The sequence below is a fragment of the Cupressus sempervirens genome, chromosome 9 (assembly GCF_028749045.1).
Source record: "Cupressus sempervirens isolate cs-2001-9-10 chromosome 9, ASM2874904v1, whole genome shotgun sequence".
In the NCBI taxonomy this organism is placed as follows: Eukaryota; Viridiplantae; Streptophyta; class Pinopsida; order Cupressales; family Cupressaceae; genus Cupressus; species Cupressus sempervirens.
In genome coordinates, this window is record NC_143126.1 from 124,612,772 (window position 1) to 124,625,838 (window position 13,067).

Consider the following 13,067-nt stretch of genomic DNA (forward strand, 5'->3'; position numbering starts at 1 on the left):
GTGTCTAAATTTATTTAGGGCTCTTATGACTGCAAGAGCCTTCTTTTCCACATAGCTATATTTATTTTCATATTCTTTGATTCCTTCACTAAAAAAAGCAATAGGCTACTCTCCATTTTTTCATTTAGCTGTGTTAAGACAACAAAAATACACAACTCACCTCCTAAGGTGTAAAGGATGAAATCCTTATCAAAATTTGGATTAATGAGAGTGGGAGTTGAAGCTATGGTTATCTTGATCTCCTCGAAATTTTTTTTCCCTTCCTTGGTCCATTAGAAGGCCATATTCTTTTTTAGCATAGTTGTAAGAGGTTTCACCATGGTAGCTAGGTTAGGAATAAATCTCATTACAAAGTTTATTCTACCAAGAAAGCTTTGAAGACCTTTCTTGTGACTAGGAAGAGGGAGGGAAAGTATTTCCTTTGTTCTTTATGGATCAATGGTTAGGCCCTCTTTAGATACAATATGTCCTAACAACTTCCCTTGATTAGTGGTGAAGGCACACTTTCTTGGATTCAAGGACACTCTATACTCTCTACATTTCACAAATACCTACATAAGGTGACCAAAATTCTCTAGTACATTTTTTGAGTATACTATGATATTATAAAGGTAGACCAACACAAATTTTTCAATCATATTTTTGAAGGTCATCTCCATCACTTTTTGAAATGTGGCACCTATATTTTTTAGTCCAAATGGTATTTTACTATAGGCATAAGGACCCCATTTAGTAGTGAAAGTAGTTTTATATCTGTTAGTGTCTTTGACCAACACCTAATTATAACCTAAGAACCCATCCAAGAAGGAGAATTTCTTTGCACCACTAACCTTAGACAATATTTGTTCCATAGAAGGGAGGGGATGGTGATCTTTAAGGGAGGCTCAATTAAGATCCCTAAAATCTGCACACAATCTAATCTCTCCATTCTTTCTCCTAATAGGGACAAGGTTTTCCACCCAAGAGGAATGCTTGATAGGAAAAATTATATTGGCCTCAATTAATTTGGACAGCTTATTTCTCATTAGGGGCTCAATCTTTGGGTTTATTGGCCTCTATTTTTGCCTAACAAGCTTGACATTATCCACCAATTCTATAGTATGTTGAAACAAGCTAGGATCAAATCCTTTCAAATCATCATATGTCCAAGAAAATATATCATTGAATTCTTGAAAAAAATGAACAAAATTTCTTTGTTCAATTTTAGAACATATTGTTCCCAAGTTTAGCATTTTTCTATCAACAACTGTGATTAGTACATGGTCTCCTTTATTTGTAGCAAGATTCATGCCTCTTTCCCTTACTTGGTCATTAGGGTTGAAGATACTCGCTAAGGTAATGAGATCCTTAGGTAATTTTTTGGAGCTGAGGTTGATGATTTGTTCTCCATATTGGTCATGCAACCTCACCTGATTTCTATTTGAAAAATTTGCTTCATTTTGCAAGAAACTCACAATTGGTGCATCATATTCAAAGACCTACCAATTGATATATCATTATCAGGGACATTGGGTCTAATTACCTTCTTAATTCTCTATCTCTTTTCATCTTTTAGGCTTTTTGGGACATCATGAGATGCACCCACTACCACAAGTTTGTTAACATGTCTATTTTCTCTCCTAGGAATGCCTTGAATATTGAGTGCACTGAAATATTCAAGAAAATCCCATATCCTATGTTTGTAAGACTTGAGAAAACTATTGTTAGTGACATTTTGATTCCTCAATTGATCACCAACTCACTATCCCCATACACACTCAATGCATGGATTCTTCTTTTCTGAGCAATTAAGAGACCCTGAATCAAAGCCTCATATTCAACCACAATATTAGTACAACTGAACTGTAAACTAAATGAGAAATAGTATCTTTCTAATTTATGAGAAATCAACATTACACTAGCCCCTGATCCATTCTTATTTCTTGATCCATCAAAATACATGCTCCATATCCCACTTGTATCTTCTTTGGCTTTTATCAAGTTAGGAATGAGAGCATCCTTTTCAAATATATAATATATGCGTAAGAAGGTCTCTAAGGTCTTCAATATGGGATCAAACTGATAAGCATTAGCCCATTCATACAAGAGTAATTTAGGTGTATTAGATAAGGAAGTGGCAGGCTCATTTGTTGTATCATTCTCATCTACTTCTAGGATGGTAAAATTCATATTGATGAGGTTAGGAGTATAGGGCTCAATATGATGGAGGGCTAATGGTTCTGCTTTAATTGAAGCCTTGGTTCCATATCTAGTTCCAAAAAATAAATACGACCAATCAGAAGATATCTAGCCATCTATTTGAGCAGTGAAGTCCCTTGATAGACAAATGGAAAAATGTGGCTTGACTTCAACAATTGATATATCTTGAACTATAGTACAACTTGGACAGGCATGTAATGCCATTTCAACATTCCTAAGGATTCCCATAGTCTTGACGACACTACCGTCAAGTTGCAACACATCTTTAACAATGGATTCATATTTCATTTCTAAGGTATCATCAACACATTTGGGCATTACTGAATTTCTAGCTCTAGAGTGAATCATACAGTTATGAACTAGCCTATCTCCTATGAGTAGAGAAACATAGAATGGAGGAGGTTTAACCTTTTTTCTTACTTCTACCTCCCTTGATGGTTGCACCAAGCTTGCAACATTCTCCATGCTAGGTGGCTGATCTCAAAGTTCAATGCTTTCCAACTCTTTCTGTAGTAACCTCCTTTGTGATGGTACAGTAGTTACAACATCCCACATAGAAATGTTCACATTGATCTTCCTTATTTTCTCTACCACACTAAAAGAAGCATTAGATGTTCTATTAGGAGCCTTAGAAGTAGAAATCTAAGACAGGATAGCTTGTGGGTTGCTCACATCATTTCTACTTCCATCTTGTCTCTACTATAGAGAAACATTAGTAGGCTTATTCAAATTGTGTTGCTAGGTGACTGCTTGTATGTATGGTGGTGTACTTGATTTGGAAGGTTGATTAGGAGGTATCTCCTCTGTAGCACTTTTCTTGCTCCTAGTAATGTAAGCATGGGAATCCTGGTTTACATTACCATGTTCTTCCACTAGGCAGTTCATAAAATAAAAATCATCCTACTAAAAGGTATCAATAGGCTGAGTAGCATTGTGTTGCTAGAAAACTATACACTTAGGTATAGTCAAAGCCAATTAAAATTCTTCCTTTTGACACATGCAATATCCATAGTAATAGTTACAAGAAGGGCATAAATCTTGATCTTGGGCAAGGTTGTTCTAAGGGCCTAAGGACCTATTTAGGTTGGTGTTCAAAGATTGGGGGTGGTTGATAAGTCTATTCTAATTGTAGGGAGTATGACTATGGTTCGAAGGTCTACCATGAATGGGACCTTGACTCTAGAGTTGGAGAGGCATATTATTTTGAGCTTGTTGCCTCTTTATAGTCACCAACTCATTTCCCATTTTCTATACTACTACACTATTTTCTTCCATCTTCCTTTCCTGATCCAACATTCTTCTATCTACATTCTTCATTAATGTCTACATCGTAGCCTCAATTATATCAACTTTGCTAGAGGATGTAGAGGCTATTAGAAGCACAACAAGAGGTTGACCTATCAAGGAGACTTGAATAGGGGCTACAGTAGGCCAATGACTAGGCATGTTAGGGAAGAAAGGCATTGGAGGCCCTGGAGATAACTTCCCTCCTTGTATCAAAATATTTTTAGCTCTTATAGAAACCTCATAAGCATCTAGTAAAGTGTCTCCTCCCATAGATTGCAAGGTGGTAGCGATACCACTGTTGAAGGCTCTAAGGTAGTACAAGAATGCATTATCGAGAGAGGCTTTTATTGCAATGGGTGTTCTATCCCATGTTTTCTAAAATCTACAATTGAAATTAGTCATACATTCATGAGGGTCCCTCTTGATAGTTGTCAGTTTCTCTAAAAGAAATAGATGGTCACTTTTGTCCTCAAAATGCTTACATAGGGCTGCCCCTAACCTGTCCCAATTAGTAATAGAGTTGTGAGGAAAATCTCTGGACTGTTGTAATGCCTTTCCATTAAAGGATGAAGCTAGGAGTTTGATCATTACATCATCCTCGAAAACACTATGGATATTACTATTGGATATAATTGTCTAATTATGTGTTGTCTTTGATGTCACAAAAATGTCATATCAATTTTCAGTTAGTGCTTACTAAGCTCACTTGGCCAACAAGATATTTTTCCTTATCTACTAAGCGTTCCTAAAGTTTACTCTGTGAAGATAGTGTCCATTGAGCTCACTTGGGTGTCAAAGGAAATTATAGCAGAAAACAATGTTAATCAAGTTCATATGGTTAACAAAAGAAAGTTGGAAAGAGTTAGTGCTAACCGAGTTCACTCGGTTACCAAAGAATTTTTGCAAGTTCACCGTGTTAACCGAGCTTCTTTTGGTTAACACAAGAAATCATCTTAGAACTAGTGTTTACCAAGCAAGGTTGGCCAATAAAGGATTTTGTTGTTTTGGCATGAGAAGCTTAATTATTTTAAGTATTGGTTCTAGCTGACTATGGTAATAATTAGTGGTCATTCTAATTTGTAATGAGATGACTTAACAATCTAGATGATATAAATATAAGGTCAAGTTGTGGTTTTCAAGTGCGTGTGCAAGTGTGTTGATTAAATTGAGAAGAAAAGAGTGGGAGAAAACTTGAAGGATAAGCAGGTATACTTGTGGAGTAGAAGAGTAATATTCAATTAGGAAGGATCAAGTTTAAATAGAAAAGAGATCTGGATTTAGCAATTCAATTGCATCATAATCAAGTCATTTCATTGTTACTCTCTAACCACTGTAGCAATGATCTAAAGTCTCTTAATAGAGTTGGTTTACTAGCCAGTTGTAAATCCTGTAACAAGGTAACAATTCCATTGAATTATTTTAAGACCTCTTGCAAGGCCACTCCTAATAGGGTGATTAAACCCTCTAACAAGGTCACACCTAATAGTGTTTTTTGTAACCTTTAACAGGGTTGGCTCCTAATAGGGCTTACTTTAGAAGAGTGAAAAACAATAACTAGTTACATTGGTGGTTTTTCCCAAATTGGGTTTCCACATTAAATCTAGTGTCTCATGTGTTCATGTTATTTCTCTTATGCTTGTAAGTTATTACTGTTAATGATAGATTTTCTAAAGTAATACATACTCTGCATTTATCAAGTTACAACATTTTTAGTGTGTTTACTGAGTAACAATAACAATCAGTTTTCTCAGTCTAAATTTTATTGTTAACATCTAAGGGATCTAATATTTATTGTAGTGGTAACTAATTAACCCCCCCCCCCTCCCCTCAATTACTCCTATATTTCCAACAATTGGTATTAGAGCTTTTGGTTCTTGCAAGAAAGGTTTCAAGGACCTAAGCTAAAGATTAGGATGTCTTACAAGAGAGAGATTCCAAAGCTAAATAGAGACAACTTTTCAGCATGGTAAGGACTCATGAGACTTCATTCGGCCACCATTAGTGATTTAGGTTGCAAGTACCTTGATGAAAAATACAAAACTCCTACTAGTACATTATCTATTGGAGATATTGCTGAGAAAAAGAACCATAACATCATAATGATTGATATTGAATCTACTCTCAGCTATGATGAATTTTGATGAGATCAAAGACTACAAAACTACTTTTGATATGTGGGACAAGCTAAAGTACATCTATGGTGGTGATGAAAATGTAAGGAGAGCCAAAGTAGAAATCCCTAGAGGATAGTTTGATCAGATGAGAATGAGAGAAGATAAAAATGTTGTCAAATATGTGGAAAGAATCAAAGCTAGTGTCACTGCAATTAGAGCTTCTGGAGAAGAAATCAAGGAAGAAACTATTGTAAGTAAAGTTATCAGAACATTGCTTCTTATTTATGCAATTAGAGTTTTTGCTATCCAAGGAAAGAGGTGTGATCCAAATCACAAGATAAGTTTGGATGCCTTAGTAGGAAGATTGATAGCTTTTGAGATAGACAACTTTGACAATTATGTTCCAGCTTCCAAAAATATTGAATTTGCATTTGAGGCCAAAATTTCTCTCAAAGAGAAAGGCAAGAAAAGAAAGGACATTTAGATAGAAATTGAAAAGGAAACAAAGGAAAGTTCTGATAGTGATCTTAACATTGTTGAAGCTTTACTTGCAAAGAAATATTCTAGAAGCAGAGGAAAATACAAAGGTAAAATTCTCCTAATCTATTTTTCATGTGAAGAAATTGGTCATATTACTGCCAGGTGTCCAAACAAAGAGAGAAAGGATGAGAAGAAGAGTCACAAGTACAAAGACAAGAAGGAATCCAAAAGTCACAAATCCTTCAAAAATAAAGGTAAGAAGACTTGTTTTATGGCTAAAAATTTTGATAACAGTGAAGATGAGATAGTATACATTGTTGTAAAAGATGAATTACACTTATCTCTCACGTTAGTAAATATGATACATGGATCATAAATAGTGGATATTCACATCATATGATTGGAGACAAAACAAAATTTGAATACTTTGAACACTATGATGGAGGTAGTGTAAGGTTTGGAAACAATGAACCTTGTTACATAAAAGGGAAAGGCCAAATCTCATTAACCAATGAACTTGTATGTGACAATGCCTATTGGGTTGGAGAACTAAAACACAATCTACTAAGTGTAGCATATCTAATCAACATTGGATTGAAGGTAGAATTCATGCATGACAAGGCAAGATTGCTGGATGAGAAAGGGAATCTAATTGGATTAGGCAAACAAACAAGAGGGAACCTATTTTATCTTGATCTTGGAGATTGGTTATGTTTTATTACTCAAATGGAAGAAAGTTGGCTATGGTACAAAAGACTATGTCATGTAAACTTTGATAATATGGTCAAGATAAGAAAATTCAAAAAAGTAAGAGGTATCCCTAGTTTGAAGAAACCAGATGTTGGATTATGCAAACAAAATTTAGATGGCAAAATGGGAAAGACTAGTTTTAAGAGAAAAAATTATGAATCTAAATATGTCTTGGAAATTATGTATATTGACCTATGTGGACCCATTGGAATAGAAAGTTATAGTGGAATTTTTTTTAAAATTCTTTTTGGTGATGACTACTCTAGAATGATGACTATTATGTATGTTAGAGAAAAGTCAAAAGCATTTGAGAAATTCAAATAGTACCTAGGAAGAGTAGAAAAAGAAATTGGAAAAAGATTGAAATGCTTAAAATCAGACAAAGGTGGTGAATTCATCTCCAATGAGTTCAATAAATTTTGCATTGAAAGAGGAATCAAAAGGCAAGTATTAGCCCCTAGTACTCTTGAGTAGAATGGAATAGCTGAAAGAAGAAATAGATCCATCATGGATTGTGCAAGGACTCTAACGATTGAAAAGAATGTCACTATCAAATATTGGAAGGAAGCTATTAGCACTGTATTCCATACTTTGAACTGAGTTCAATTGAAGAAAGATTTAGACAAGACTCCCTATGAACTATGCTATGGCTACAAACCCAATGTAAGTTACCTAAAAGTATTTGGAAGCAAATGTTATATCTTTTAAGATTCTAGAAAAGGCAACTTTGATGTGAAAGGTGATGAAGGTATATTCCTAGGATACTCTTGCAAAAGAAAAGCATATAAATGTTTGAATTTGTCTACTCACAAAATCAAAGAAAGTGCACATGTGAGAACTGATGAGTATGTAGAAAAGGCTGAAGAAGAAAGCAAGAAAGAACCAAAAGACTATAGAAGATTTGTCTACTTAGAATCTGATACTTTTCCAAGCATATTTGAAAATAAGGAGACTTCATCTCTCGAGCCCAATATAGTTACTAAGTTGCAAGAAGTTCAAATTATGTCACAGGGACCTGAGTCACATTCTAAGGCTACCAAGCTAATGTCTATCAAGTCTGAATGACCCAAGCCAAAAGTTGAGATTCAAAAGGAAGACAATGCAATTCATTCAAAAGGCAAAGAACCTATATTGACCAAGTATGTCAAAAGGCATCATACACCTAATCAAATTATTGGAGATAAATTAGAAGGTACTATGACAAGAAGCAAATTAAAAGGTACATGTTTACTTGCTGATTTTGAACCTAGAAGTGTTAAGGGTGCTATAGAAAATGAAAGTTGGATTGAGGCTATGAATGTATAAATAGAACAAAAAGAGAAGAACATAACTTGGACCCTTGTTCCTAGGCCTAAAGATAAAAATGTGATTGGAAAAAAATGGGTATTAAAAAAATACTAAATGAAGATGGACAAGTATCAAGAAACAAAGATAGATTAGTATGCAAATGCTATTCTCAAGAAGAAGGAATTGATTATGGTGAAACTTTTTCCCCCATTGCAATATTGGAAGGTGTTAGGACCTTACTTGCATATGCAACACATAAAGGATTCAAAGTATATTAGATGGATGTTAAATCTGCATTTCTCAATGGTATTCATGATGAAGAAGTTTACATTGAACAACCAGAAGGTTTTTTTGATCTAGACAAAAGGGACATGGTCTATAAATTACACAAAGCACTGTATGGTCTGAAACAAGCTTCCAGAGCATGGTATGAAAGGTTACATAACTACCTTATACATATTAGTTTTCAGAGAACTAATGATAACAGTAGTTTGTATATCAAGGAAGGACCAGATAACAAGATTTTATTGGAAAAGATATTTGTGGATGATACTCTATTTATAGGGAATAATGACCTATGCAAAGAATTTTTAGAACAAATGAACAAAGAGTTTGAAATGTCCATGTTTGGTGAGATAAAATTCTTTGTTGGATTGTAGATACAATAGAGGAAGAATGGTATCTACATTACCCAATCTAAGTACATCATGTGTACTAGACTCAATCTTACCAAAGATGATGATTTTAATGAAGTAGATTAGACATTATACAAATCAATGATTGGGAAATTATAGTATGTAGTTCATACAAGACTTGACATTTCCTTAACAGTTGGAATGGTAGCAATATTCTCAAAAAAACCTAGAGAAAATCACATGATGGCAATCAAAAGAATCTTGAGATATTTGAATTGAATTGAAGACTATGGTTTATGGTACAAACTTGGAGAAAACTTAGACCTAAAGGTATTAACTAATGTTGATTGGGCAAGAAATCTTGATGATAGAAAAAGCACAAGTGGTGGAGAATTCTTTCTTGGAAAAAGGTTGGTATCTTGGACAAGCAAGAAGCAAAATTTCACATCCCAATCCATGGAAAACGTAGAATATGTTGCAGTAGTAGTGAATTGTTCTAACATTGTTTGGTTTAAACAATTGTTGGAAGGCATGAAGGTTGGGATCAAAGAACTAGTTGTCATGTTTTGTGATAACAACAGTGCAATTAACATATCAAAGAACATAGTGATGCATTCCAAAACTAAGTACATTGCTATAAAATATCATTTTGTTAGGGAACTAGTGTAGGAAAAAGAAATTAGATTGGAATATGTCCATAAAAAAGAACAAATCGTAGACATATTCACCAAGTCATTACCTAAGGATGCATTCTTGTATCTAAAAGGTAAGCTAGGGATCATTTCCTTATCTAAAGCTTACTAAATGAAGTTTTAGTGATGCATCAATAGGAACCAAGCTGAAGATCAATTATTTGATGCAACATAGTCAAGAGGATATTGCATATGAATCAGTACTCAAGGTACATTGATACTAATTTGGTATGTGTCGTCTTTAGCATGTGTTGTCAAAGAGGGAGAAGATTACTGTCATATCTTTCTGATTTTTTTTTTGTCATTTCAAGAGGGAGAAGTTATGTAATTCCTTCATAGAGGGATATTACTGCATGAAACAAGAATTTTTTTGGTAAAAATCTAAGAGGGAGAAACTTTCTATTAGAGAAAGTCTTGTTCTTAAATTTCATTATGTTATGACATGTTGTATTTCCATCAAAGCCAAAAAGGGAGATTGTTGGATACAATTGTCTAATTATATATTGTCTTTGATGTCACACAAATGTCATATCAGTTGTTAGTTAGTGATTATTGAGATCACTTGGTCAGCAAGATAGTTTTCCTTGTCTATCAAGTGTTCCTAAAGTGTACTCTATGAAGACAGTGTCTACCAAGCTCACTCGGGTGTCGAAGGAAATTATGGAAGAAAATAGTGTTAATCAAGTTCACATGGTTAATAAAGGAAAGTTGGACAGAGTTAGTGCTAACCAATTTCACTCGATTACCAAAGGATTTTTGCAAGTTTTCCATGTTAACCAAGCTTCTATTGGTCAACATACAAAATCATCTTAGAACTAGTGTTTATCAAGCAAGGTTGGCCAATAAAAGATTTTGTTATTTTGGCATGAGAAGCTTAATTATTTTAAGTATTGGTTCTAGCTGACTATGTCAATGATTAGTGGTCATTCTAATTTGTAATGAGTTGACTTGACAATCTGGATGATATAAATATAAGGTCAAGTTGTAGTTTTCAAGTGTGTGTGCAAGTGTGTTGATTGAATTGAGAAGAAAAGAGTGGGAGTGGACTTGAAGGATAAATAGGTATACTTGTGGAGTAGAAAAGTAATATTTGATTAGAAAGGATAAAGTTTAAATAGAAATGAGATATGGATTCAAAAATTTAGTTGCATCACAATCAAGTCATTTCATTGTTACTCTCTAGCCATTGTAGCAGTGATCTAAAATCTCTTAACAAATTTGGTTTAACAACCAGTTGTAAATCCTCTAACAAGGTGGCAATTCCATTAAATTTTTTTAAGACCTCTTGTAAGGCCACTCCTAACAGGGTGATTAAATCCTCTAACAAGGTCGCACCTAATAGTGTGTTTTTTAACCTTTAACAAGGTTGGCTCCTAATAGGGCTCACTTCAAAAGAGTGAAAAATAATAACTAGTTACATTGGTGGTTTTTTCCAAATTGGGTTTCCACGTTAAATCTAGTGTCTCATGTGTTCATGTTATTTCTCTTATGCTTATAAGTTATTACTATTAATGTTAGATCTGCTAAGGTAATACATACTTTACATTTACCGAGTTACAACATTTTCAGTGTGTTTACTAAGTAAAAGCAACAATCAATTTTCTTAGTCTAAATTTTATTATTGACACCTAAATGATCTAGGATTTATTGTAGTGGTAACTAATTCAACCCCCCATTTATTGCTTCTATATTTTCAACAATTATATAAATTAGACACTTCTTGAATATTAATGTGATCAAATTTCCACAATCTAATCTAGAAACTGATTTACAAAACTTCTTGAATATGTTCTATAGGGGATGTAGAGGTCTCACTAGTAAACTAGGGTACACTTTTAAGAGATGATACTGGTATGTCATGCCTTTGGGCTAATAGGAGGGGGTTCCCACTATTGAATGTGGTGAAAACATTAGCTTTAGCCATATAAGCAAGTGTTTTGTTGATATGAGAAAATGGTATCCTAGGCTAAGATCTAACAACCAAAGGAGTGGAAATTGATCTTGTAGGGTGTGTGCTATTGTCCCACTCCTAACTGGTGACAAGGATACTCTAACTTTTCTTCTTGTGTTGGAAAAGGAAAGCTCTTGTTACTTGAACTTACCTCTGGAAGATGCCCTTATGTGTCTCTTGGGCATGAATCAAAATAACTTTGGTCTAGAAAATGGATGCACTTTGAAGCTTAGAGTCACCAAGTACTTTTGAACAATGAGCCTCTTTAAAGGTTTATACTGAAGGTAGTACTATTTCTTCAGCATGAATGAAGAATCCTTCCTGATGCTAGTGAACCTTGGGATATTAAAATATACAATGGTTCCATCGGGCATGCCAAAAATTGTTCTCACAAAAGCTTGCACCCTTGCCCAAAGTCTTACCTAAGGATAGCCTCGTGAAACATGGAAACAACCTCCAAGTTGTGGGACTTGGACTATGAGGTTGAATCTTCATAGAAGGCCAACCTCCTCTACTATTAGGATGCACCTAAACTATTCTTGAAGAGAAAAAAGAGAAGGAATACATAAAAGTGACTACCTAATCTATTCTATAAAGGTGATGTACCAAAATAGGGTGTCCAGATTAGTCTCTTCCCATACATGCATAATGTTATTATTATGACAGTCTAAAGATATATAGATTCAAGTCTACTCTAATCTATAAATTACACATAGATCAGCCAACCATATGAGCGATACAAGGAAGATACTTCACTTTTTATTATTCACAAGTCAAAAAGATACAAAACATGTAGATTATAGATATTTGCAATATGTTGAAGAGAGGCAAAAAAATTTACACAGTACAACAATGGTTGAAAGAGATAAGGCAGGAAGTCATATAACTCAAAGGCAATATGGAATTTAAAGTAGCATGCCCAAGGCAATACTAAAGAAATAGAGAAAATCTGACCTTGAGAAAGAGTACAATGTTTTCCTTTATAGTGAAAGTATAACTTTGATGACTTTCTTTATAAGACAAAAATCAACTGCTACAATCAAATCTTTAGAGAAAAATCACTACAAAAATTGGAAAGATTTGACTTTTATGTAAATGTATGCATGAAAGGATCACTTCTTCACCAAACAAATCTCTGAGAGTTTAGGAATGGCAATTATTTAATCTCTAACCAAATGAATGGATCCACAAACAATGGTGGAGTTTTTCCTCACACTTATCAAGCCTAAGGGTCAATAGAATTGGTTGTAGGGAATCAAAAAGATCATTCAAGGAACTACTCCCATTGCTACTAACATCCAACTCGATCACGATCTTTGGTCAACTGAGATTTAACCATTAAGCTCTACTATGTGGATCAATTTTTTCTCATTGTTATGCTATCCTATCAGCACCAAATCTTTATGCCTTGCATTTAATTATCCATGATCACATCCTCGCCACCACCTTCCCTAAATAACTATCCCTACTTGTGAAACTGTGATTTGCTAGTCATTGCCACCTCACTACCTTGAACTAGTATTACTCTCTGACTTTTGTGACCAAGTGAAACAAAGGGAATTTCTTGATCACAACTCAAAGATTAGCTACCTCTTAATCTGTGGTGATCACACATTGATCATAGATCTAAATGATCTAATGGTGTAGGATATATTTTGGACATTAGAAATAT